This window comes from Musca autumnalis, unplaced genomic scaffold (assembly GCF_047663935.1).
Source record: "Musca autumnalis isolate F117 unplaced genomic scaffold, ASM4766393v1 scaffold_5, whole genome shotgun sequence".
Taxonomy (NCBI): Eukaryota; Metazoa; Arthropoda; class Insecta; order Diptera; family Muscidae; genus Musca; species Musca autumnalis.
Window position 1 is genome coordinate 26,780,259 of NW_027412088.1, and position 23,782 is coordinate 26,804,040.

General features: G+C 38.6%; 1 protein-coding gene across 8 annotated transcripts in view; it reads right to left on the reverse strand.

The window, feature by feature from the left end:
- LOC141405569 (G-protein coupled receptor dmsr-1) overlaps nt 1-23,782 on the reverse strand; it is a 344,854-nt gene that overhangs the window by 263,224 nt on the left and 57,848 nt on the right. For all 8 annotated transcript variants that reach the window (XM_073990079.1, XM_073990076.1, XM_073990078.1 and 5 more), the window contains one exon: nt 10,842-10,908. The gene's annotated coding sequence lies outside the window, so the exon portion shown is untranslated. The remainder of the gene's footprint in view (nt 1-10,841; nt 10,909-23,782) is intronic.

The following is a 23,782-nucleotide window of genomic DNA, read 5'->3' on the forward strand; positions in this document are numbered from 1 at the left end:
GGTCTATATCTGGTATACATATTAGGATTCGTAAAGTATGGACCAAACTGGTCGGTCCCTTCAAGAGTTATAGTGCACACAATTTTTCCGCACATTTTGATCTTTTGTGGGGGAGGTACCTGAAGGAGTGAACCGATATGGCTTATCTTCGAACTTAAACTAAGTTTGGACAAAATATTATGAAGGCCAAATTTTGGATCGAATCGGCAGGTTCGTTCGAGAGTTATTTTGCGCTCCAAGCACTTCACACGGTGACACCGCGGTGTCATAGGGGTTTTTTGAACCTTTCAGGCTATTTTTCTCAGGAAGTAGGGTTTTGCCCCTTATGAAACTTGTACCGCCGTATGGGGGGCCGTGAATACAAGATGCTACAACAAAAATCAAAACGATTAGAGAGCAGGTCCTAAACTGAAATTTTCTGAAATTTTGTGTGGTAGGTACCCGAAGGCGTGGACCGATATAACCCATCTTTGAACTTAAACTAAGTTTGAACAAAATATTGCGAAAGCCAAATTTTGGACCAAATCGGTTCATCAGTTATCGTGCGCACCAGCCAGCCAGATAGACAGACGAACGGACATTCCTAAATCGACTGCAAATTGTCTGAAACACATTTCGTCCAAACATGCCTGGGGTCTAAAACCATTATTTCGATGAGGCAGATTTGGCCCGCACGAAAGTGTATAGAACCTCGTTAGCATAAATGGTAAGGGTATAAAAATGGTAAATCCTACAAAAATATCATAAAGAACAATCTTGTACAGAATTTTCACTGCCTTAACATTGTTAAGACAATTTCCAAAGGAAATGGTGCTTCTTAAGACCTGTGCCTTTTCCGGAATCCATGCTGATGTTGGGCAACTTTGAAGCAGCTTCTAATAATGCTTGTAAACCTTCGTTACTGGTGACAGGAGGGAAATCGGCCTGTATGATTCACCTCTGCTGACATCATTGCTTGGCTTCAGTACCACTCTTACAATTTCGCAGGCTTCTGGTACAATATGATACATCTGTTAAATTGATACATCTGTTTGCGATTCGAGAGTAATTTAACCTTTGCCCACAATCTATTTAATCATGTACCATTGTTGCATTGCTTAAGGTGGTTTAAAAACTTTTTCCGCTTATGCCCTACCTACTAGTCTGTTCACATCAAGAGTAAGTTACCTAACTATTGGGTCTTCAGGTTTCGTACGACGAAGCCCATTGTCCTCATTTGCCAGTCTCATCGCCTCTGCTGGGAAATTTGGTCTGTGAAGAGCGGCTACAGCTGCGATAATGTCCGGAAAAAATATCTCAGGTACCCGAGGATTCGAGGGAATGTACTCTGAAACGGTGATTGGTAAATTCTCTGAACACTTGCCAATCAGCATTCCCATGGTTCAGGAAATTACGGTGTTTAGAGGTTATGAAATCGGGACGGATCGATGATCGGAAAATGGTCTGACCCCAATTACGGCATTTTTCAGACTGGGTGCAATAATGGTAATAGTCTGGCGAGCTGTGAAATCAATTTACTCGGTTAGTGCTGTACCCCTATTGTCTTTGTCTAGGACGGAATACCAAAGCTCATGATAAGCATCAAGTACCTTTACGTCGACAGTCTCACACTTTACTTCTATCCCCATACATACCACGTATGGATCACTAGAGTCAAGCGAGATAGGTCCATACAAGATAGATTGGTGTATAAGAAAGGCAAGTGCTCTTCCTCCTACGCTTTTTTTACGATCCGTTCGCAAAGCGTTGTAACCATCGAAAACTACAGGTGACGGTAAGCTTAATTTCCCTCTGAAAAAAGGGCGCTTCTATAGACCTTTTCTGCAAGAAAGGGTGCTTCTGTAGAACCTTTCTAAAAGAAAGGGTGCTTCTATAGACTTTTGTGAAAGAAAGGGTGCTTCTGCAGACCTTTTCTGAAAGAAAGGGTGTTGCTATAGACCTTTTTGAAAGAGTGGGTGCTTCTGTAGACCCTTTTTGAAAGAAAGGGTGTTCCTATAGACCCTTTCTGAAGCAAAGGGTGCTTCTGTTGACCTTTTCTGAAAGCAAGGGTGCTTCTATAGACCTTCTCTGGAAGAAAGGGTGCTTCTATAGACCTTCTCTGAAAGAAAGGGTGCTTCTATAGACCTTCTCTGAAAGAAAGGGTGCTTCTATAGACCTTCTCTGTAAGAAAGGGTGCTGCTGTAGACCTTCTCTGAAAGAAAGGGTTCTTCTATAGACCTTCTCTGAAGGAAAGGGTGCTTCTATAGACCTTCTCTGAAAGAAAGGTTGCTTCTATTGACCTTCTCTGAAAGAAAAGGTGCTTCTATAGACCTTCTCTGAAAGAAAGGGTGCTTCTATAGACCTTCTCTGAAAGAAAGGGTGCTTCTATAGACCTTCTCTGAGAGAAAGGGTGCTTCTATAGACCTTCTCTGAAAGAAAGGGTGCTTCTATAGACCTTCTCTGAAAGAAAGGGTGCTTCTATAGACCTTCTCTGAAAGAAAGGGTGCTTCTATAGACCTTCTCTGAAAGAAAGGGTGCTTCTATAGACCTTCTCTGAAAGAAAGGGTGCTTCTATAAACCTTCTCTGAAAGAAAGGGTGCTTCTATAGACCTTCTCTAAAAGAAAGGGTGCTTCTATAGACCTTCTCTAAAAGAAAGGGTGCTTCTATAGACATTCTCTAAAAGAAAGGGTGCTTCTGTAGACCTTCTCTTAAAGAAAGGGTGCTTCTATAGACCTTCTCTGAAAGAAAGGGTGCTTCTATAGACCTTCTCTGAAAGAAAGGGTGCTTCTATAGACCTTCTCTGAAAGAAAGGGTGCTTCTATAGACCTTCCCTGAAAGAAAGGGTGCTTCTATAGACCTTCTCCGAAAGAAAGGGTGCTTCTATAGACCTTCTCTGAAAGAAAGGGTGCTTCTATAGACCTTCTCTGAAAGAAAGGGTGCTTCTATAGACCTTCTCTGAAAGAAAGGGTGCTTCTATAGACCTTCTCTGAAAGAAAGGGTGCTTCTATAGACCTTCTCTGAAAGAAAGGGTGCTTCTATAGACCTTCTCTGAAAGAAAGGGTGCTTCTATAGACCTTCTCTGAAAGAAAGGGTGCTTCTATAGACCTTCTCTGAAAGAAAGGGTGCTTCAATAGACCTTCTCTGAAAGAAAGGGTGCTTCTATAGACCTTCTCTGAAAGAAAGGGTGCTTCTATAGACCTTCTCTGAAAGAAAGGGTGCTTCTATAGACCTTCTCTGAAAGAAAGGGTGCTCCTATAGACCTTCTCTGAAGGGAAGGGTGCTTCTATAGACCTTCTCTGAAAGAAAGGGTGCTTCTATAGACCTTCTCTGAAAGAAAGGGTGCTTCTATAAACCTTCTCTGAAAGAAAGGATGCTTCTATAGACCTTCTCTGAAAGAAAGGGTGCTTCTATAGACCTTCTCTGAAAGAAAGGGTGCTTCTATAGACCTTCTTTGAAAGAAAGGGTGCTTCTATAGACCTTCTCTGAAGGGAAGGGTGCTTCTATAGACCTTCTCTGAAAGAAAGGGTGCTTCTATAGACCTTCTCTGAAAGAAAGGGTGCTCCTAGAGACCTTCTTTGAAAGAAAGGGTGCTTCTATAGACCTTCTTTGAAAGAAAGGGTGCTTCTATAGACCTTCTCTGAAAGAAAGGGTGCTTCTATAGACCTTCTCTGAAAGAAAGGGTGCTTCTATAGACCTTCTCTGAAAGAAAGGGTGCTTCTATAGACCTTCTCTGAAAGAAAGGGTGCTTCTATAGACCTTCTCTGAAAGAAAGGGTGCTTCTATAGACCTTCTCTGAAAGAAAGGGTGCTCCTATAGACCTTCTTTGAAAGAAAGGGTGCTTCTATAGACCTTCTCTGAAGGGAAGGGTGCTTCTATAGACCTTCTCTGAAGGGAAGGGTGCTTCTATAGACCTTCTCTGAAAGAAAGGGTGCTTCTATAAACCTTCTCTGAAAGAAAGGATGCTTCTATAGACCCTCTCTGAAAGAAAGGGTGCTTCTATAGACCTTCTCTGAAAGAAAGGGTGCTTCTATAGACCTTCTCTGAAAGAAAGGGTGCTTCTATAGACCTTCTCTGAAGGGAAGGGTGCTTCTATAGACCTTCTCTGAAGGGAAGGGTGCTTCTATAGACCTTCTCTGAAAGAAAGGGTGCTTCTATAGACCTTCTCTGAAAGAAAGGGTGCTTCTATAGACCTTCTTTGAAAGAAAGGGTGCTTCTATAGACCTTCTCTGAAAGAAAGGGTGCTTCTATAGACCTTCTTTGAAAGAAAGGGTGCTTCTATAGACCATCTCTGAAAGAAAGGGTGCTTCTATAGACCTTCTCTGAAAGAAAGGGTGCTTCTATAGACCTTCTCTAAAAGAAAGGGTGCTTCTATAGACCTTCTCTGAAAGAAAGGGTGCTTCTATAGACCATCTCTGAAAGAAAGGGTGCTTCTATAGACCTTCTCTGAAAGAAAGGGTGCTTCTATAGACCTTCTTTGAAAGAAAGGGTGCTTCTATAGACCTTCTCTGAAAGAAAGGGTGCTTCTATAGACCATCTCTGAAAGAAAGGGTGCTTCTATAGACCTTCTCTGAAAGAAAGGGTGCTTCTATAGACCTTCTCTAAAAGAAAGGGTGCTTCTATAGACCTTCTCTGAAAGAAAGGGTGCTTCTATAGACCTTATTTGAAAGAAAGGGTGCTTCTATAGACCATCTCTGAAAGAAAGGGTGCTTCTATAGACCTTCTCTGAAAGAAAGGGTGCTTCTATAGACCTTCTCTGAAAGAAAGGGTGCTTCTATAGACCTTCTCTGAAAGAAAGGGTGCTTCTATAGACCTTCTCTAAAAGAAAGGGTGCTTCTATAGACCTTCTCTGAAAGAAAGGGTGCTTCTATAGACCATCTCTGAAAGAAAGGGTGCTTCTATAGACCTTCTCTGAAAGAAAGGGTGCTTCTATAGACCTTCTTTGAAAGAAAGGGTGCTTCTATAGACCTTCTCTGAAAGAAAGGGTGCTTCTATAGACCATCTCTGAAAGAAAGGGTGCTTCTATAGACCTTCTCTGAAAGAAAGGGTGCTTCTATAGACCTTCTCTAAAAGAAAGGGTGCTTCTATAGACCTTCTCTGAAAGAAAGGGTGCTTCTATAGACCTTATTTGAAAGAAAGGGTGCTTCTATAGACCATCTCTGAAAGAAAGGGTGTTCCTATAGACCCTTTCTGAAGCAAAGGGTGCTTCTGTTGACCTTTTCTGAAAGCAAGGGTGCTTCTATAGACCTTCTCTGGAAGAAAGGGTGCTTCTATAGACCTTCTCTGAAAGAAAGGGTGCTTCTATAGACCTTCTCTGAAAGAAAGGGTGCTTCTATAGACCTTCTCTGTAAGAAAGGGTGCTGCTGTAGACCTTCTCTGAAAGAAAGGGTTCTTCTATAGACCTTCTCTGAAGGAAAGGGTGCTTCTATAGACCTTCTCTGAAAGAAAGGTTGCTTCTATTGACCTTCTCTGAAAGAAAAGGTGCTTCTATAGACCTTCTCTGAAAGAAAGGGTGCTTCTATAGACCTTCTCTGAAAGAAAGGGTGCTTCTATAGACCTTCTCTGAGAGAAAGGGTGCTTCTATAGACCTTCTCTGAAAGAAAGGGTGCTTCTATAGACCTTCTCTGAAAGAAAGGGTGCTTCTATAGACCTTCTCTGAAAGAAAGGGTGCTTCTATAGACCTTCTCTGAAAGAAAGGGTGCTTCTATAGACCTTCTCTGAAAGAAAGGGTGCTTCTATAAACCTTCTCTGAAAGAAAGGGTGCTTCTATAGACCTTCTCTAAAAGAAAGGGTGCTTCTATAGACCTTCTCTAAAAGAAAGGGTGCTTCTATAGACATTCTCTAAAAGAAAGGGTGCTTCTGTAGACCTTCTCTTAAAGAAAGGGTGCTTCTATAGACCTTCTCTGAAAGAAAGGGTGCTTCTATAGACCTTCTCTGAAAGAAAGGGTGCTTCTATAGACCTTCTCTGAAAGAAAGGGTGCTTCTATAGACCTTCCCTGAAAGAAAGGGTGCTTCTATAGACCTTCTCCGAAAGAAAGGGTGCTTCTATAGACCTTCTCTGAAAGAAAGGGTGCTTCTATAGACCTTCTCTGAAAGAAAGGGTGCTTCTATAGACCTTCTCTGAAAGAAAGGGTGCTTCTATAGACCTTCTCTGAAAGAAAGGGTGCTTCTATAGACCTTCTCTGAAAGAAAGGGTGCTTCTATAGACCTTCTCTGAAAGAAAGGGTGCTTCTATAGACCTTCTCTGAAAGAAAGGGTGCTTCTATAGACCTTCTCTGAAAGAAAGGGTGCTTCAATAGACCTTCTCTGAAAGAAAGGGTGCTTCTATAGACCTTCTCTGAAAGAAAGGGTGCTTCTATAGACCTTCTCTGAAAGAAAGGGTGCTTCTATAGACCTTCTCTGAAAGAAAGGGTGCTCCTATAGACCTTCTCTGAAGGGAAGGGTGCTTCTATAGACCTTCTCTGAAAGAAAGGGTGCTTCTATAGACCTTCTCTGAAAGAAAGGGTGCTTCTATAAACCTTCTCTGAAAGAAAGGATGCTTCTATAGACCTTCTCTGAAAGAAAGGGTGCTTCTATAGACCTTCTCTGAAAGAAAGGGTGCTTCTATAGACCTTCTTTGAAAGAAAGGGTGCTTCTATAGACCTTCTCTGAAGGGAAGGGTGCTTCTATAGACCTTCTCTGAAAGAAAGGGTGCTTCTATAGACCTTCTCTGAAAGAAAGGGTGCTCCTAGAGACCTTCTTTGAAAGAAAGGGTGCTTCTATAGACCTTCTTTGAAAGAAAGGGTGCTTCTATAGACCTTCTCTGAAAGAAAGGGTGCTTCTATAGACCTTCTCTGAAAGAAAGGGTGCTTCTATAGACCTTCTCTGAAAGAAAGGGTGCTTCTATAGACCTTCTCTGAAAGAAAGGGTGCTTCTATAGACCTTCTCTGAAAGAAAGGGTGCTTCTATAGACCTTCTCTGAAAGAAAGGGTGCTCCTATAGACCTTCTTTGAAAGAAAGGGTGCTTCTATAGACCTTCTCTGAAGGGAAGGGTGCTTCTATAGACCTTCTCTGAAGGGAAGGGTGCTTCTATAGACCTTCTCTGAAAGAAAGGGTGCTTCTATAAACCTTCTCTGAAAGAAAGGATGCTTCTATAGACCCTCTCTGAAAGAAAGGGTGCTTCTATAGACCTTCTCTGAAAGAAAGGGTGCTTCTATAGACCTTCTCTGAAAGAAAGGGTGCTTCTATAGACCTTCTCTGAAGGGAAGGGTGCTTCTATAGACCTTCTCTGAAGGGAAGGGTGCTTCTATAGACCTTCTCTGAAAGAAAGGGTGCTTCTATAGACCTTCTCTGAAAGAAAGGGTGCTTCTATAGACCTTCTTTGAAAGAAAGGGTGCTTCTATAGACCTTCTCTGAAAGAAAGGGTGCTTCTATAGACCTTCTTTGAAAGAAAGGGTGCTTCTATAGACCATCTCTGAAAGAAAGGGTGCTTCTATAGACCTTCTCTGAAAGAAAGGGTGCTTCTATAGACCTTCTCTAAAAGAAAGGGTGCTTCTATAGACCTTCTCTGAAAGAAAGGGTGCTTCTATAGACCATCTCTGAAAGAAAGGGTGCTTCTATAGACCTTCTCTGAAAGAAAGGGTGCTTCTATAGACCTTCTTTGAAAGAAAGGGTGCTTCTATAGACCTTCTCTGAAAGAAAGGGTGCTTCTATAGACCATCTCTGAAAGAAAGGGTGCTTCTATAGACCTTCTCTGAAAGAAAGGGTGCTTCTATAGACCTTCTCTAAAAGAAAGGGTGCTTCTATAGACCTTCTCTGAAAGAAAGGGTGCTTCTATAGACCTTATTTGAAAGAAAGGGTGCTTCTATAGACCATCTCTGAAAGAAAGGGTGCTTCTATAGACCTTCTCTGAAAGAAAGGGTGCTTCTATAGACCTTCTCTGAAAGAAAGGGTGCTTCTATAGACCTTCTCTGAAAGAAAGGGTGCTTCTATAGACCTTCTCTAAAAGAAAGGGTGCTTCTATAGACCTTCTCTGAAAGAAAGGGTGCTTCTATAGACCATCTCTGAAAGAAAGGGTGCTTCTATAGACCTTCTCTGAAAGAAAGGGTGCTTCTATAGACCTTCTTTGAAAGAAAGGGTGCTTCTATAGACCTTCTCTGAAAGAAAGGGTGCTTCTATAGACCATCTCTGAAAGAAAGGGTGCTTCTATAGACCTTCTCTGAAAGAAAGGGTGCTTCTATAGACCTTCTCTAAAAGAAAGGGTGCTTCTATAGACCTTCTCTGAAAGAAAGGGTGCTTCTATAGACCTTATTTGAAAGAAAGGGTGCTTCTATAGACCATCTCTGAAAGAAAGGGTGCTTCTATAGACCTTCTCTGAAAGAAAGGGTGCTTCTATAGACCTTCTCTGAAAGAAAGGGTGCTTCTATAGACCTTCTCTGAAAGAAAGGGTGCTTCTATAGACCTCCTTTGAAAGAAAGGGTGCTTCTATAGACCTCCTTTGAAAGAAAGGGTGCTTCTATAGACCTTCTCTGAAAGAAAGGGTGCTTCTATAGACCTTCTCTGAAAGAAAGGGTGCTTCTATAGACCTTCTCTGAAAGAAAGGGTGCTTCTATAGACCTTCTCTGAAAGAAAGGGTGCTTCTATAGACCTTCTCTGAAAGAAAGGGTGCTTCTATAGACCTTCTCTGAAAGAAAGGGTGCTTCTATAGACCTTCTCTGAAAGAAAGGGTGCTTCTATAGACCTTCTCTGAAAGAAAGGGTGCTTCTATAGACCTTCTCTGAAAGAAAGGGTGCTTCTATAGACCTTCTCTGAAAGAAAGGGTGCTTCTATAGACCTTCTCTGAAAGAAAGGGTGCTTCTATAGACCTTCTCTGAAAGAAAGGGTGCTTCTATAGACCTTCTCTGAAAGAAAGGGTGCTTCTATAGACCTTCTCTGAAAGAAAGGGTGCTTCTATAGACCTTCTCTGAAAGAAAGGGTGCTTCTATAGACCTTCTCTGAAAGAAAGGGTGCTTCTATAGACCTTCTCTGAAAGAAAGGGTGCTTCTATAGACCTTCTCTGAAAGAAAGGGTGCTTCTATAGACCTTCTCTGAAAGAAAACAGGGTAAATGCATAAAGGACCATGAAAACGCTACAATATCGATTAGTTGTCAGTGAGAGCCGTACCTACAATTTTCTGAGCGACATTTTTGCAGAGCATGTCGAAGCTGAAAAATGTCTTCTTGTGGTACTTTTATTGCGGTTCTTGAAATAAAGGACGAACAGGACATGGAAGGAAGCGAATTAGAAGGTCGAAAGGTTCTACGAAGAGGATCTTTATTAGATTTGACTTAAGATATGTCATATCAAAAATACGGCAAAACAACAGCGAACAAAGATATTAAGCTAATTTCTGAGGGCTTATAGGGTCACCAGTGAAGAATTCATCACGCCATAAGTCAAAATACTCATCAAGGGCTTTCACCTCCAAAAGGAATTCTCCAGCTCCCAAAATTTCGGTGCAATTAAATGGAATAAACATTATTTTAGACTTAAATAGGCAAAAGTTCATGCATATTGCTACTTAATTTTTGAGAAATAATTTTTAAGACAAAAGGTCAAAAAGGCATAACCCTATTGAATACATGGACACAGTCGCTTTCCACGGTTCGCTTTAACTAACTTTAAATAAAAGGTGCTTACACCTGGGAAGTTTTTACGGATTCTGAAACTACAATTTTCATAGATGAGAAAAATCAAAAAAACTAAAAAAATCGCCGTAGGTATTTTCAAATAAATCGCGGTCAAAGTTTACATTTTTAGTACTTTTTTAGGTTTTAGCGATTTTGCTTGAAAACCGCAAGTCCTATCAAAATGGGATTAGAGAAAATGTTGTAGCAGAGATCTTTATGACTTTTTCCTAGGTTTTGCAATTTTTGAGATATAGAAGTTCAAATTGGGACAATGCACTGACTATATCTCCTCCTTATAAAACACTGTCATGAAGAGTGCACCTTAACTAACTTTAAATGAAAACCTCTTACCTTGTAGCAGTGAAAATCCTCTACAACCTCTTCTTTATTCCCATTTCCATAGGACTTGCCGTTTCCTAGCAAAACCTTGAAAACCTAATATAAATCTAAAAATGTGACATTTGACTTCGACTTATTTAAAAATCCCTCCAGCAATTTTTTCTTGTTATTGGATTTTTTTCATCTATGAACATTGTAGTTTCAGAATCCGCAAAAACTTCCCAGGTGTAAGCACTTTTCATTGAAAGTTAGTTAAGGCGTTCCGTGTTCCTCTTTCGCTTGGGTGACATTGGCACCATTGGAACTTTGCCGCTGGAGTTACCAATGCTGCTGCATTTGTTCCCAATTTGCAGCTTGTCGCGGTTCATTTCCTCTTTGCACAACCATTTGCCTTTTACATTTGTGATGTCAAAGAGTTCCTGTTTCTGAATCAAGAAAAAAATCATAGAAAAATCATCAATAATTTTTTGATAATTTTTTATGATTCTCACAATTTATTCCCGCTACAGGGAAAATTTTTTAGAAAAAAAAATGCAAAGCAAGGACTCCACAAGAATCGAAAGGATTCCAAATAATTAAAAAACATTTTAAATGAGGGCAGCTGTGTCTATATTTGGTGAATATTAATGACTATTTCCTACGTCTATTTTAGAATTCTGTTCATATTTTTTTTTTGTTTTATTTTTTTATGTAAATTGTTGGCGTGTTCCACGGTGTACTAAGAAATATAAAACCAGAACTTTTTTCTTCTTGTGTCATCATCACTTATTGTCGCCTGCGGTTGGCGTTGATGAAAAGCGTTAAGGATACTTAGCGTAAGGCGGGGGAGGGGTGCGAATGCATAAGAAAAGAGGTTACACACAATTCCATTACTTACCACGTTTATTTTGCTGCTGTTGTTGTTGTCGTCGTCTTATACTAACTTAAATTTGTTTGATTGAAATCTGTAAAGAAATACGCAGAGGGGATGAAAACGAAAAGAAGAAGGAGGATAAGAAGAAAAGTTCATTAGAAAATATGATATTTTATTGTGCAAAAATATTTGACAAAATAAATTTAGTTTAGTAAGTGGTCTTATAAAAGTTTTATAACATCGTTATACATATATTGCAAGTCATGCTGATGCTGCCGCTGCCGTAAGAGGAAGGAGAAAGTGGTCATTATTTTCAATTTTAAAATATCCAAATTGACAACAGCTTTATTAAAAAGTTTTATTTTTATTTTTTGGAAAATTGAGAAGAGTATAAATTTAATTTTTAAGCCATATTTTAAGTTTAATGGACAATACTTGGCGTAATTAGGGATCAGAGCATAGGCTGAAATCTGTGGCTGTTTTACTGTACCATAAATATAATTACAAAGTGCTTCAGAATCAGTTGTAGATGCCAAAATGACAATGGTAATATTTTGTTAAATTTCTAAGAGTGTGGAAAAATTGTCTGTTTTACACGAAAGCCAACTAACTAGGAGAACCTAAACAAAATATTACAAGAAACCCATTTGGACCGGCTAATTGGACATTTCGGGCTATTATCGAGGGAAGTATTGAGAATAAAACCGACTACATTTCGCCGATCTTGGACTTGCTCAAAGCTGAGATAATAATCCTCGGTAGGAGCAAGCGCAGGGCAGAATACCTTTCAGACAGAAGTCTTTGCAGTGCTGAAAGCCTTTTCCTGATAGGGTAAGTCACGGTATACGTGAAGAGCTAAAGGCGCCTAGGGTCCTACACTATTAAAATATTTTCGGAGTAAATACTATCCTCAGAAAATATTTTCCAAGTAAATATTCTCCATAGAAAACATTTTCGGAGTGAATATTTTTCATTGAAAATATTTTTTGGATACATTAGTTCTAAGTAAAATTTGACTTAAATATTTTTACGTAAATTATCTTCCCTGAAGATGCAATTTTAAAAATTGCGAAATATTGGAATTATGAAAAGATAAAAATAATAAAAAACGTATGACCTCAAGCTCAAAGAAGAATTTCATTTATCAATTCGTTATAAAGGTCGAATAACTTCAAACAAAATCATCGGAGGGAATATATAAATATTTTCTGAGTAATGTTTTTCAGATTGAATATTTTCCATAAAAAATATTTTCGGAGTAAATATTTCCAATAGAACTATTTTCGGAGCAAATACTATCTTTAGGAAATAGTTTCAGAGTGAATAAATATTATCCTTTCAACATATTTTCGAAGTGAATGTGAATTATTTTCGGAGTGAATATTTTCTTGAGAAAATATTTTCGGAGTGAATATTTAATTTAGTTTAGTAGGAAATACTTCCACAGTGAATATTTTGCATTGAATATTTTCGGAGTAAATATTATCCTTAGAAAATATTTTCGGAGTAAATACTCCCCATAGCAAATATTTTCGAAGTGAATAGGAATTATTTTTGGAGTGAATATTTTCTTGAGAAAATATTTTCTGAGTAAATTTTTCAAAAGAAATTGTTTTCGGAGTGAATATTTTCTTTAGAAATTATTTTCTGAGTGAATTTTTCAAAATAAATTATTTTTGCAGCGAATATTTTCAAAAGAAATTATTTTCGGAGTCAGTATTTTCTTTAGAAGATATGTTCGGAGTGAATATTTTCCATAGAAAATATTTCCGGACTGAATATTTACTTTAAAAAGTATTTTTGGCGTCAATATTTTCAAAGCAAATATTTTCGGAGTGAATTTGCTTACTTACTTAGCTGGCCCATTACAGAACATTTGTTCCATAGACCGAACTAAGAAAAGATCTCCAATTCTCTCTGTTTCGTGCTTCGCTTTTTGGAATACCGCGCCTTGTCATCTCATCATCCACTTGTTTGCGCCATCTATTATTTGGCCTGCCAATTCTGCGTGCACCGCCACGTGGCTCGAATTTATACGCCTTTTTAGCGGGTTCATCATCGCTCATTCTTATTATATGGCCTAGCCAACGCAATCGCTGCATCTCGATACGTTTAACTAATTGATGTCGTTGTATAGCAGATGCAGCTCGTGGTTCATACGACGTCGATATTCACCGTCAACGCAGATCGGTCCGTAGATCTTTCGAAACATTTTTCTCTCAAACACGCCAAGCACTGCCTTATCTGCTTGCGCAAGTACCCAGGCTTCGGAACCATACATCATCACGGGTAGTATCAGTGTTTTGTAAAGCGTTATTTTTGTTTGACGAGTTGTGGTAGCATCTGTTGGCCAATACAATTCTTCTTTTATTTCACAACTGATGTCGTTTGTTGTGTTTACGGCGGTGCAGAGGTATACGAAGTCTTTTACTACCTCAAAATTATAGGAACCAACTTCAACAGTTGGTCCGATCTCAATGGACGCATTGCGCGTCGAAACCATCAGCTTGGTCTTCTCGCCGTTTACCGCCAGACCCACTTTAGCAGATTCTCCTTCGACCTTCATAAAGGTATCGGTTACTTCTTTTACTGATCGGCCTATGATGTCTATATCATCAGCATAAGCAAGTAACATGTGGCTATTGGTGTAGATTGTGCCACTTCTTTTGACGTTTGGCTCTTGTATAACCTTTTCTAGGAGGAAGTTGAAAAGGTCACACGAAAGGCTGTCTCCTTGCCTGAAACCTCTTTTGGTACAAAACTCTTCGGAGAGGTTCTTTTCTATTTTAACTGAAGATCTTGTGTCAGTTAGAGTCATTTTACAAAGCCGAATGAGCTTTGCGGGGATACCAAAATGCTTGGAATACCTTTGAACGTAGCGGGCTTTCGAAGGCTGCTTTATAACCGACAAAAATGTGGTAGGTGTCGATCTGCATCTCTTGCGTCTTCTCCAGGATTTGGCGCTAGGTTAATATCTGGTCAATGGTGGACTTGCCAGCTCTAAAGCCGCATTGGTATGGTCCAATTATTTCGTTGACCATGGGCTTTAGTCGTTAGCACAATATCCCTGACACTATCTTGTATGCGATAGGGAGAAGACTTATGCCCCTATAGTTGGAGCATAAAGTCTTATTTCCTTTCTTATGGAAGGGCACAGGATGCTCAGGTTCCAATCTTCGGGTACGCGTTCTTCCTGCCAGATGGAGCTAACTAGCTGATGCATACACCTTATCATCGTGTCGCCTCCGGTTTTAAACAGCTCGGCTGGTAGGCCATCAGCTCCTGCTGCCTTATTATTCTTCAGCCGGTTTATTGCTGTCTTTACCTCATCTTGGTCGGGTGGTACACATTCAATACCATATTCTGGGATTGGATCTGTGGTATCTTCGCCGACTTCGCTACAATTGGATACCAACAGTTTGGAAAAATGCTCTTTCCCTATCCTTAGCACACTATCTGTATCAGTTATCAGATTACCTTGCTGGTCTCTACAGAAGGATGTGACAGTTCCAAAGCCATCAGTTTGATGTTTCACTCTTTCGTAGAATTTTCGGACTTCATTCTGTCTCCTGTACATCTCGATTTGTTCACACTCCCGCTTTTCCATCTCTCTCTTTTTCCTGCGGAAAAGACGTTTTTCCTCTCTCCTTTTCTCCCGATACCTCTCTCGTGCGCTACGCGTTGCTACTGATTGTAAAGTAGCCTTATACGGCGCATTTTTCTCTTCGGTAGCAGCACGAAACTCCTGGTCATACCATGGATTCCTTGGTGGAGGTATCTGGTATCCAAGTACTGATTTTGCGGCTGTTTGCATGGAGTGGGCAATGTTTTGCCATTGTCCTGATATGTTATCGGGACGAGGAGTGCTTTGATTAAGCAGTTGGGCCAGTTGAGTGGAATATGCTGCGGCTATCTGTTGTGATTGCAGCTTACCGATGTCCAACTTCCGTGTTGTGTCTGTTCGGACTTTGTTTGTTTCGTTTAATATAGTGCGTACCTTTGCTGCAACAAGGTAGTGGTCCGAGTCTATGTTTGCACCTCGGAACGATCGTGCATCCAACACGCTCGATAAATGTCTTCCATCTATCACAACGTGATCAATTTGATTTCTTGTTCTTTGATCTGGCGACAGCCAGGTGCCCTTATGAGTATCGAGATGATCGAGATGCTTAAATCTGGTACTGCTAACTACCATATTTTTTTTTTGCAGCTGCAAAGTCTATCAGTCTCATACCATTGTCAGATGTTTCACTGTGGAGACTGAATTTCCCGACTGTTGGGCCAAAGATATTCTCCTTTCCAATTTTGGCATTAAAATCGCCTAGTATAATTTTAATGTCATGGGCAGGGCAACGGTCAAAAGTTTCTTCTAAGCGCTCGTAAAAAATATCTTTGGTCTGTTCGTCCTTGTCTTCAGTGGGAGCATGAGCGCAAATGAAGCTGATGTTGAAGAATTTTGCTGTTATCGAATTGTAGCGAGTCTTTCATTCACTGGGGTGAAGCTGGAGACCAGATGTTTTAAACTGCACCTTCTTTATAAAGAGTGCGAACATTCCAGGTGCAGATTCGCAGATCATGGTCCTTAAAACGTTTGCGTGGGTCGTGAACTTTTGAGAGATTTGTTTTTCTTTTCTTTCTTTATTTTCGGAGTGAATATTTTCTTTAGAAAATAAGTTCGTAGTGAATAGTTTCCATAGAAAATATTTCCGGAGTGAATATTTACTTTAGAAACTATTTTTGGTGTCAATATTTTCAAAAGAAAATATTTTCGGAGTGAATTACTATCTATATTTAGGAAATAGTTTCAGAGGGAATATTTTACATTAAATATTTTTTGAATAAATATAATCCTTACAAAATATTTTCGAAGTAAATACTGTCCTTGGCAAATATTTTCGAAGTGAACAGGAATTATTTTCGGAGTGAATTTTTCAAAAGAAATTATTTTCGGAGTGAATATTTTCCATAGAAAATCTATTCGGAGTGAATTTTTCAAAAGAAATTATTTTCGGAGTGAATATTTTCTTTTGAAATTATTTTCGGAGTGAGCATTTTTTGGAAAATATGTTAGGAGAAAATATTTTCCATAGAAAATATTTCCGGAGCGAACATGTACTTTAGGAAGAATTTTTGGCGCCAATATTTTCAAAAGAAAATATTTTCGGAGTGAATAACTATCTATATTTAGGAAATAGTTTCAGAGTGAATATTTTTTTCTAAATTAATTTTTCAAAGAAATTATTTTCGGAGTGAATATTTTTCATAGAAAATATATTCGGAGTGAATTTTTCAAAAGAAATTATTTTCGGAGTGAATATTTTCCTTTGAAATTATTTTTGGAATATTTTCCATAGAAAATATTATCGGAGTGAATATTTTCTTATTTTTCAAAAGAAATTATTTTCGGAGTGAATATTTTCTTTTGAAATTATTTTCGTAGTGAGTATTTTCTTTAGAAAATATGTTCGGAATTACTATCTATATTTAGGAAATAGTTTCAGAGTGAATATTTTACATTGGATATTTTAGGAGTAAATATAACCCTTAGAAAATATTTTCGAAGTAAATACTATCCATAGCAAATATTTTCGTAATGAATAGGAATTATTTTCGGAGTGAATATTTTCTTGAGAATATATTTTCTGGGTGAATTTGTCAAGAGAAATTATTTTCGAAGCGAATATTTTCTAAAGAAATTATTTTCGGAGTGAATATTTTCTTTAGAAATTATTTTCTGAGTGAATTTTTCAAAAGACATTATTTTTGGAGTGAATATTCTTAAATGAACTTATTTTCTGAGTGAATATTTTCTTTACACTTTATTTTCGGAGTGAACATTTACTTTAGAAAGCACTTTTGGCGTCAATATTTTCAAAATGACATATTTTCGGAGTGAATCACTATCTATCTTTAGGAAATAGTTTCAGAGTGAATATTTTGCATTGAATGTTTTCGGAATAAGTATTATCCTTAGAAAATATTTTCGAAGTAAATACTCTTCATAGTAAATATTTTCGAAGTAAATAGGAATTATTTTCGGAGTGAATATTTTCTTGTGAAATTATTTCTTGAGTGAATATTTTCTTTAGAAATTATTTTCGGAGTGAATATTTCCGGAGTGAATGTTTACTTTAGAAAGTATTTTTGGCTTGAATAATTTTCAAAAGAAAATATTTTCGGAGTGAATTGTTTCCACAAAAGAAATTTTCGGAGTGAATATTTTCATAGATAATACTTTCGAAGTAAATGTTTTCAATGGAAAATGTTTTCGGAGTTAATATTTTCTATAAACAATATTTTTCGGAGTAAATATTTTCTAAACAAATATTTTCGGAGTAAATATAATCCATAGAAAATATTATCTTAGCAAATATTCTCCATAGAAAATATTTGTTGGTTAAATAAGTTGCAGGTCTATCTACAAACTTGTAATATTGCCGTAAAATTTAGCTGGGTAATGAGATAGTTGATTAACTGGCAAGATGAAGTTGTCAGTCCTCGGAGCTTCCTCTCTCTATTATCTCTCTCTTATTTTTCCTCCATAGACCCCGAAGCGGGTCATCCTAGACTTAATTATTCCCCTTTCTTCTTCCCTACTTCCCTGTAATATCTACTCTCCTCCTATTTGCTTCTACTTCCTGTCCTTCCCCCTCCTATCGCTTTTGTACTCCTTTAAGGATGAGCACAACAAATAACTGGTCTGAGAGTGAAGTGGCTGTCAACAATCAACGGCAGCTGCGCATCCTATAGCCTAATATAACACTTCGTGACAATTTCTATTAGTTCTTTTTTTCTTCCCTACTTCTCTGTTATATATTCTCTCCTCCTACATATTTCCTGTCCTTCTCCTACCCTTCCTCTTCCTAACCCTTTCTATCTCTTTTCAGGATGAGCATAATGGAATTCTGGCTTTCGAGTGAAGTGGGTGTCAACAATCAACGGCAGCTGCGTGCGCATCCTATAGCCGAACATAACCTGTCGTGCCAACCAGTAATTTTAGTTGGAAAGCGTAGTCATGGAGTCACTCACTCACTCACAGACGTTAAACTGCAACTAAGCCCAGATTTTGAACTTCTGTGATGGAAGTACTGGAAAATGTTGTCCGATATAGACCTTCTTCGAACATGATGTACGGTTTACGAGGTGCAAAGTTTCGGCCAAAATCTGATACGCAATTCGTAAGTTATAGTGCTCATCAGTTGTTGTTGTTGTAGCAACGCAAATATGTATATTGTTTCAGTTATCCGGAAGTGGTTCCTTTGCGTCTAGAGTACAAAATTCTGCAACATGGCCTGGATTCGTTCATAAAGAATAGGGAGACAGGTGATAGGATTTGGCTGGGCATTCAAACAAAAGGAACGTATTGTGCGGTCACAGTCGAAATGTTATGTTTAGTGCTGTTAATTCGGACCCAATAAGAATTGAGGGGACTGCATCGTGGATCTTACATACTTATGTTCCCACAACATCCCCAAGCGGACAAGGGAGACTTCGATCATATCAATGAACACTGATTTATACTGCCTCAACGATGTGGGACTTAGTTTTTATCACCGAATCCCGATCTTACATGGTCTAAAACCACGCGTATTTGCCTTGGCTGCTGGCATTCTTCTGCTGCGATGGATGGGAGAGTTGGTCTCTGAGAACGGCATTCACACAACACCTTAGAATTAGAATTGTTTTGGTATAGCCCCCATATAACGGTACCTCCCGACTTTCGGTATTTTGAGGTATTATGAGATTTGAGGTTCCCTGCTTCTCAACCAAAAATTGTCAACATATGTAGGTCCATAGTTTGGTTCGATTTCTCTACCAATCTAATTTTCGCCACTGTGACCATGACCTCAAAATGAAAGTTGTTGTTAAATAAAATTCAATTCAGATCCTCTATGCAGCGTAACATAATGCCCACTAGTTCTTTTTTCCAGAGCTGGAGTACTCGAAGAGTGCGAGCAAAAAGTCAAATTTGCTCGTTTTCACTCGTGAGTGAAAAGTACCTGCGAGTGGGAGTATTCGAAGAGTACGAGTTTTACAAGAAGTTTACTCTCCACTCTTTTGTTTTATTTGGGAGCAGTCGCTAGTACTCGGAGTTTGAAAAATAAGTGTGGAAGTGAAAATACTCGAAATATAGTGCGAGTTTACTCGAAGGGTATAATCGAGTATACTCTATTTTTACTCGTCACTCGCGAAGCATATTTCAGACTTGCTCTATTTTACTCGCGAGTACGGGCACTTGAAGTGTACGAATTTTGGAAGAAAAAACGAGAGGGAGTGAAAATGCTCTAAATAGAGTTTATTAGAAGAGTAGAAACGAGTATAATCGAGTAGAAAAAATTGTATTTATTTTTTGACCGATTGTGTGCTCGTGTGTGTGTGGTAGGAAACAGTTTTTGATGTTGCTGTGGACTTAAGGTGGAAAGGGCGAGTTGTTCGGTAGTTCGGTGGAGGGAGGTCGGAGGTTCGGAAGAGGGGGGACGGAGGTTCGGAGGAGGGTGTTTGGTAGTTCGGAGGTTGGTGGTTGTGGGTTGGATGTTCGGAGTTGGCTGGTCGGAGGTTCGGAGGAGGGTGGTCGGAGGTTTCGAACAACCTCCGCCGAACTTCCGACCACTCTTCTTCAAACCCTAGACCACCCTCCTCCGAACCTCCGACTAGAGCTGGCAAACTATCGATAGTCCGACTATCGTTTTGATTGCTGCCGTAAAACAAAGGTTACATGGGCCACTAAAATATTTTAGTTGGGTTATTAGTCCCGAATTATGTTAAAAATAATTGTTTTGGTGTCCGATATGAATAAAGCTTTAGGACAGCGATCGAAACGATTGTTGGACTATCGATAGTTTGCCAGCTCTACCTCCGACCACCCTCCTCCGAACCTCCGACCATCCCAACTCCGATCTTCCGACCACCCACCTCCGAACTATCAACCACACTCCTCCGAACCACCGACCAGCCTCATCCGAAGTTCCGACCACCCACCTCCGAACCTCCAACCACCCACCTCCGAACCTCCAACCACCCTCCTCCGAACAACTCGCCCTTTCTTTTATTTTTTGACCGTCTGACCACTCTCCTCCGAACCTCCGACCACCCACCTCCGAACTATTCTTCGCGAGTGACGAGTAAAAATAGAGTTTACTCGATTTTCGAGCGAGTATTTTGGAGCTCTGCTATTTTCACTCTTGTTTTCCCAATACTCGTTCAACGAAACCTTCAATCAACTTATTTGGAAAATTTGCCCCAAAACCCTTTCAAATGGAGCACTCGTTGTAAATTTAGCAGCTTACATTGCGATTGGTCTTTTTAACGAAGGTACCAAATAATTGTTATTTTATTTGAGCTCGATCGGAGTGAGCTGTGGACAAAACGCACACGAATATGCTAAAAAAATCGACCAAGCACGAATTGCACTGTCAGAGAGACGTGCGGCCGAGTGCACTCGTGAAGGAAGAATGTTGCGAAGGCAACACCAAGCCGCATTTTCGGCGGAAGTGTTCCTGTATGGACCAGGAATAGATGACTACTTGCAGTTTTACCAAAAACACATTTTATATTCATGTAAACCGAAATAAAAATTCAAAACTCGTTTTTCTCGAAATGCCATTTTGAAGTCGGTGCCAACCATTGCTCGAAAACGGGTAGATCGATCTTCGTATATTTTGGTGAGCTTATTAAATACATAAAACCCTTGTCTTTAAGTGAGACAGATTTTTTTTAAATTTTTTGGCCGATTTTTGGGCAAAAATCTGTAAATTTTTTCGTTAAAATCAAAATTTTGATTTTTAAAGGTCACTATTTTTGTTTTTTCAAAATAGTCTGGCTTAATCCCATTGTTGTTGTTTTAATATTTTAAAACACTATTTTTGTTAAAATACATTTTTGAAAATTCTGTCTCGCTTAAAGACAAGATTATTGGGTTCTTAAAACGCGCACCCAAATATATGAAGATCGGCCCATTCGTTTACGAGCAAGCATTGGCACCGCAAAACGCTTTTACCAAAAATGGGTTTCGCAGGTAGCCATTTACCACCAAACTGTGCAATATTTTTCAACAACAAAAATTCCAAAGGTAGTTTAAGATGTGCTCTTTTATAGGAATAAAAGATTTACCTAAAAATATTGGTAGTTTCCTCAGAAAAAAATGAAAATTGAGTTTTTTTGGCCAGCACAACTAGTGATAACCCCTATAAATAGAATTTTAGTTTTCCAATTGGCAAGTTACGTTGTTTAGATTCTGGGAAATGACAACAAATAGAAAAAAACAACCAACGATAAGGACTTTATGGAATGGAAATGTGGAAATTTTCAAATTGACGTTTCGCAAAACTAAAACTTAATTCCTATTAACAGGAGATGTGGCTTGTTTTCACTGACCTCCACTATCAACATTTCCAACAATTTCCAATTTAAAGTCGCCATCAAACCGTATGCTTTTTCACATGTACGACGACATCAGCTGGTCTGTATATTAGTATACCCAAAGTGACAACATACATGTGAAAAAGCAGATGGTCTGATGGTGGCTTTAAATTGAAAATTGTTGGAAATGTTAATAGTGGAGGTCAGTGAAAACAAACCACATCTCCTGTTAATGGGAATTTAGTTTTAGTTTTGCGAAACGTCAATTTCAAAATTTCCAAAAACAAAATAATTAACTGAGTTTATACAGGTGAGCATGGTTTTAGTTTAATACTAATTGAGAAAGTTTCAGATAGTTTGGTTACGAACAGGTTGACATTTCTGCCCGTTGGTCTGCTATTCTCGCTGGCAACGTGCAGTATTCATAATAAAGGACATAAAATGTAGATGTTTCCTTCACTCGGCCCACAATATGTATATAACAAGAGGGGTTGCAATACTCGTACATACTCGTATATCGAGTAATTGAAAGACATTACTGGATGTTTGATGGTATGTGAAATGTAAGACAACAAGCTTAGTTTTTTTTACACCCTATTGTGAAGTATCGGACAATGTGGTCTGCATTTAACTGAGGGGTTTTGCAACACCTGTTGTGGTGACGGATTTTAACGCCCACACCTTCAGTGTACAACATGTCCACATGTTGAATCACGGTGGTTCCTCTTTTTACATCAACCTGCCTCACAAACTACGTGACGGAATAGACATGAAGATATTTCGCCTTCACACAGAGTGGTCGAATTGGATTGTGACAAAATATAAATGATGCGATTTAAGCTAGAAGGAGTTAAAAGTGATTGAATTCGCTCGAAAATGGAAATTTTCTTGAAATTTCCAGTGTGGGTTGTTCTTGGTGTGTGGGATTTTGGAAATTCGAACTAGTACTAAAAGGTACTAAATATGGTACCCTTTGTATTAGACAAACGGGAAGAGTTATAATTCTGAAATTTGGAATGGTATCACTGATAGATAATTAAAAAGATATACCAAAGGTTTTGAGAAAATTCAACCTATAAGTGTACGAAAAGCACCAAAAGTTCCTAAATGTGGTACCATTTGTATATTTTGAACGGTTATAGCTAGAATCTTAAAATTTGGTATGGGAACCAAGGTTGGGAAGTGGTGTTAATATAAGGAAATAGTTTTGGAAGTTCGTACTTATGTGTACGAGAAGTACTAAATTTGGATTTGGGTGAACGGATAGAGCTGAAAATCTGAAATTTGGAATTAAGATTACTGTTGAAGTGTAGAACTGAGATATGAGAGTAGTTTTGGAAATTCGTACTTATGTGTACGAAAAGTACTAAATGGTACTAAATTTGGTACAATTTGGATTCGGGTGAACGGATAAACGTGAAAACTTGTAATGTTTATTCAGATTACTGTTGGAGTATAGCACTGAACAAGTTTTGGAAATTCGCACTTATAGGCACGAAAAGTACTAAATGGTACTAAATTTTAAACAATTTTGATTTGGGTGAACGGATAGAGCTGGAATCCTAAAATTTGGAATTAAGATTACTGTTGGACTGTAAGATTGAGGTGGTATTGAAAATTCGTACATATTGGTATGGAAAGTCCTAATTGGTACTAAATTTGGTACAATTTAGATTTGGGTGGAAATTTGGAATTAATATTACTCTTGGAGTGTAGGATTGAAGGGGTTTTGGAAATTCATACTTATGGGTACGAAAAGTACTAAAATTGGTACAATTCGGATTTGGGTGAACGGATAGAGCTGGAATCCTGAAATTTGGAATTAATATTACTGTTGGAGTGTAGGATTGAGTGGATTTTGGAAATTCATACTTATAGGTACGAAAAGTACTAAATGGTACTAAATTTGGTACAATTAGGATTTGGGTGAACGGAGCTAAGATCCTGAAATTTGGAGTATCCGAAAGGAATTAAATGGCACTAAATTTGGTACCATTTGGAAATTCGTACTTATGGGTACGAAAATAAGTAAGAAAGTATCAGTCAGCTGTGCTGATGGAGATATACCCTCAGCCACTGACAAAAAAAAAAAAAAAAACAACAACAACAAAACCAAACAAAATAATTATTATATTATTTAAAATATATTGATTTTATATCACGAGTTTGCTTTAAAATCTGTATGTACCGTAATGTGAGGCTATACCAATTCACCAAACATTTTTAGTAACCTCGAAATATTAAATTACATTAAACTAAGTTTGGAAGAAATTGTTGAAAAAGTTTTAGAGTTATCTTGCATGATAGCTATTTGAGTATGTACCGGCAGGGTTTTGGAGCTTGGACCATTATTTCAGGAAGTATTGACTTATTCCGGAAAAAGATTGTACCGTTTTAAATGAGGCCGCTAGAACAACCCACTGAAAAAAGAATCTAAACGATGCGAGGGGAGCTCTTGAACTTCTCTTTTTTCGAATTTTGTGTGGGAGGTACCCGAAGGAGTGGACCATAGCCAATATTTCAACCTGATACATGAGTGGATGAAATAATAAGATGTGCAAAGTCTGCACCGATCCGAGGGTAGCTGTTAATATTCAATTGTACCG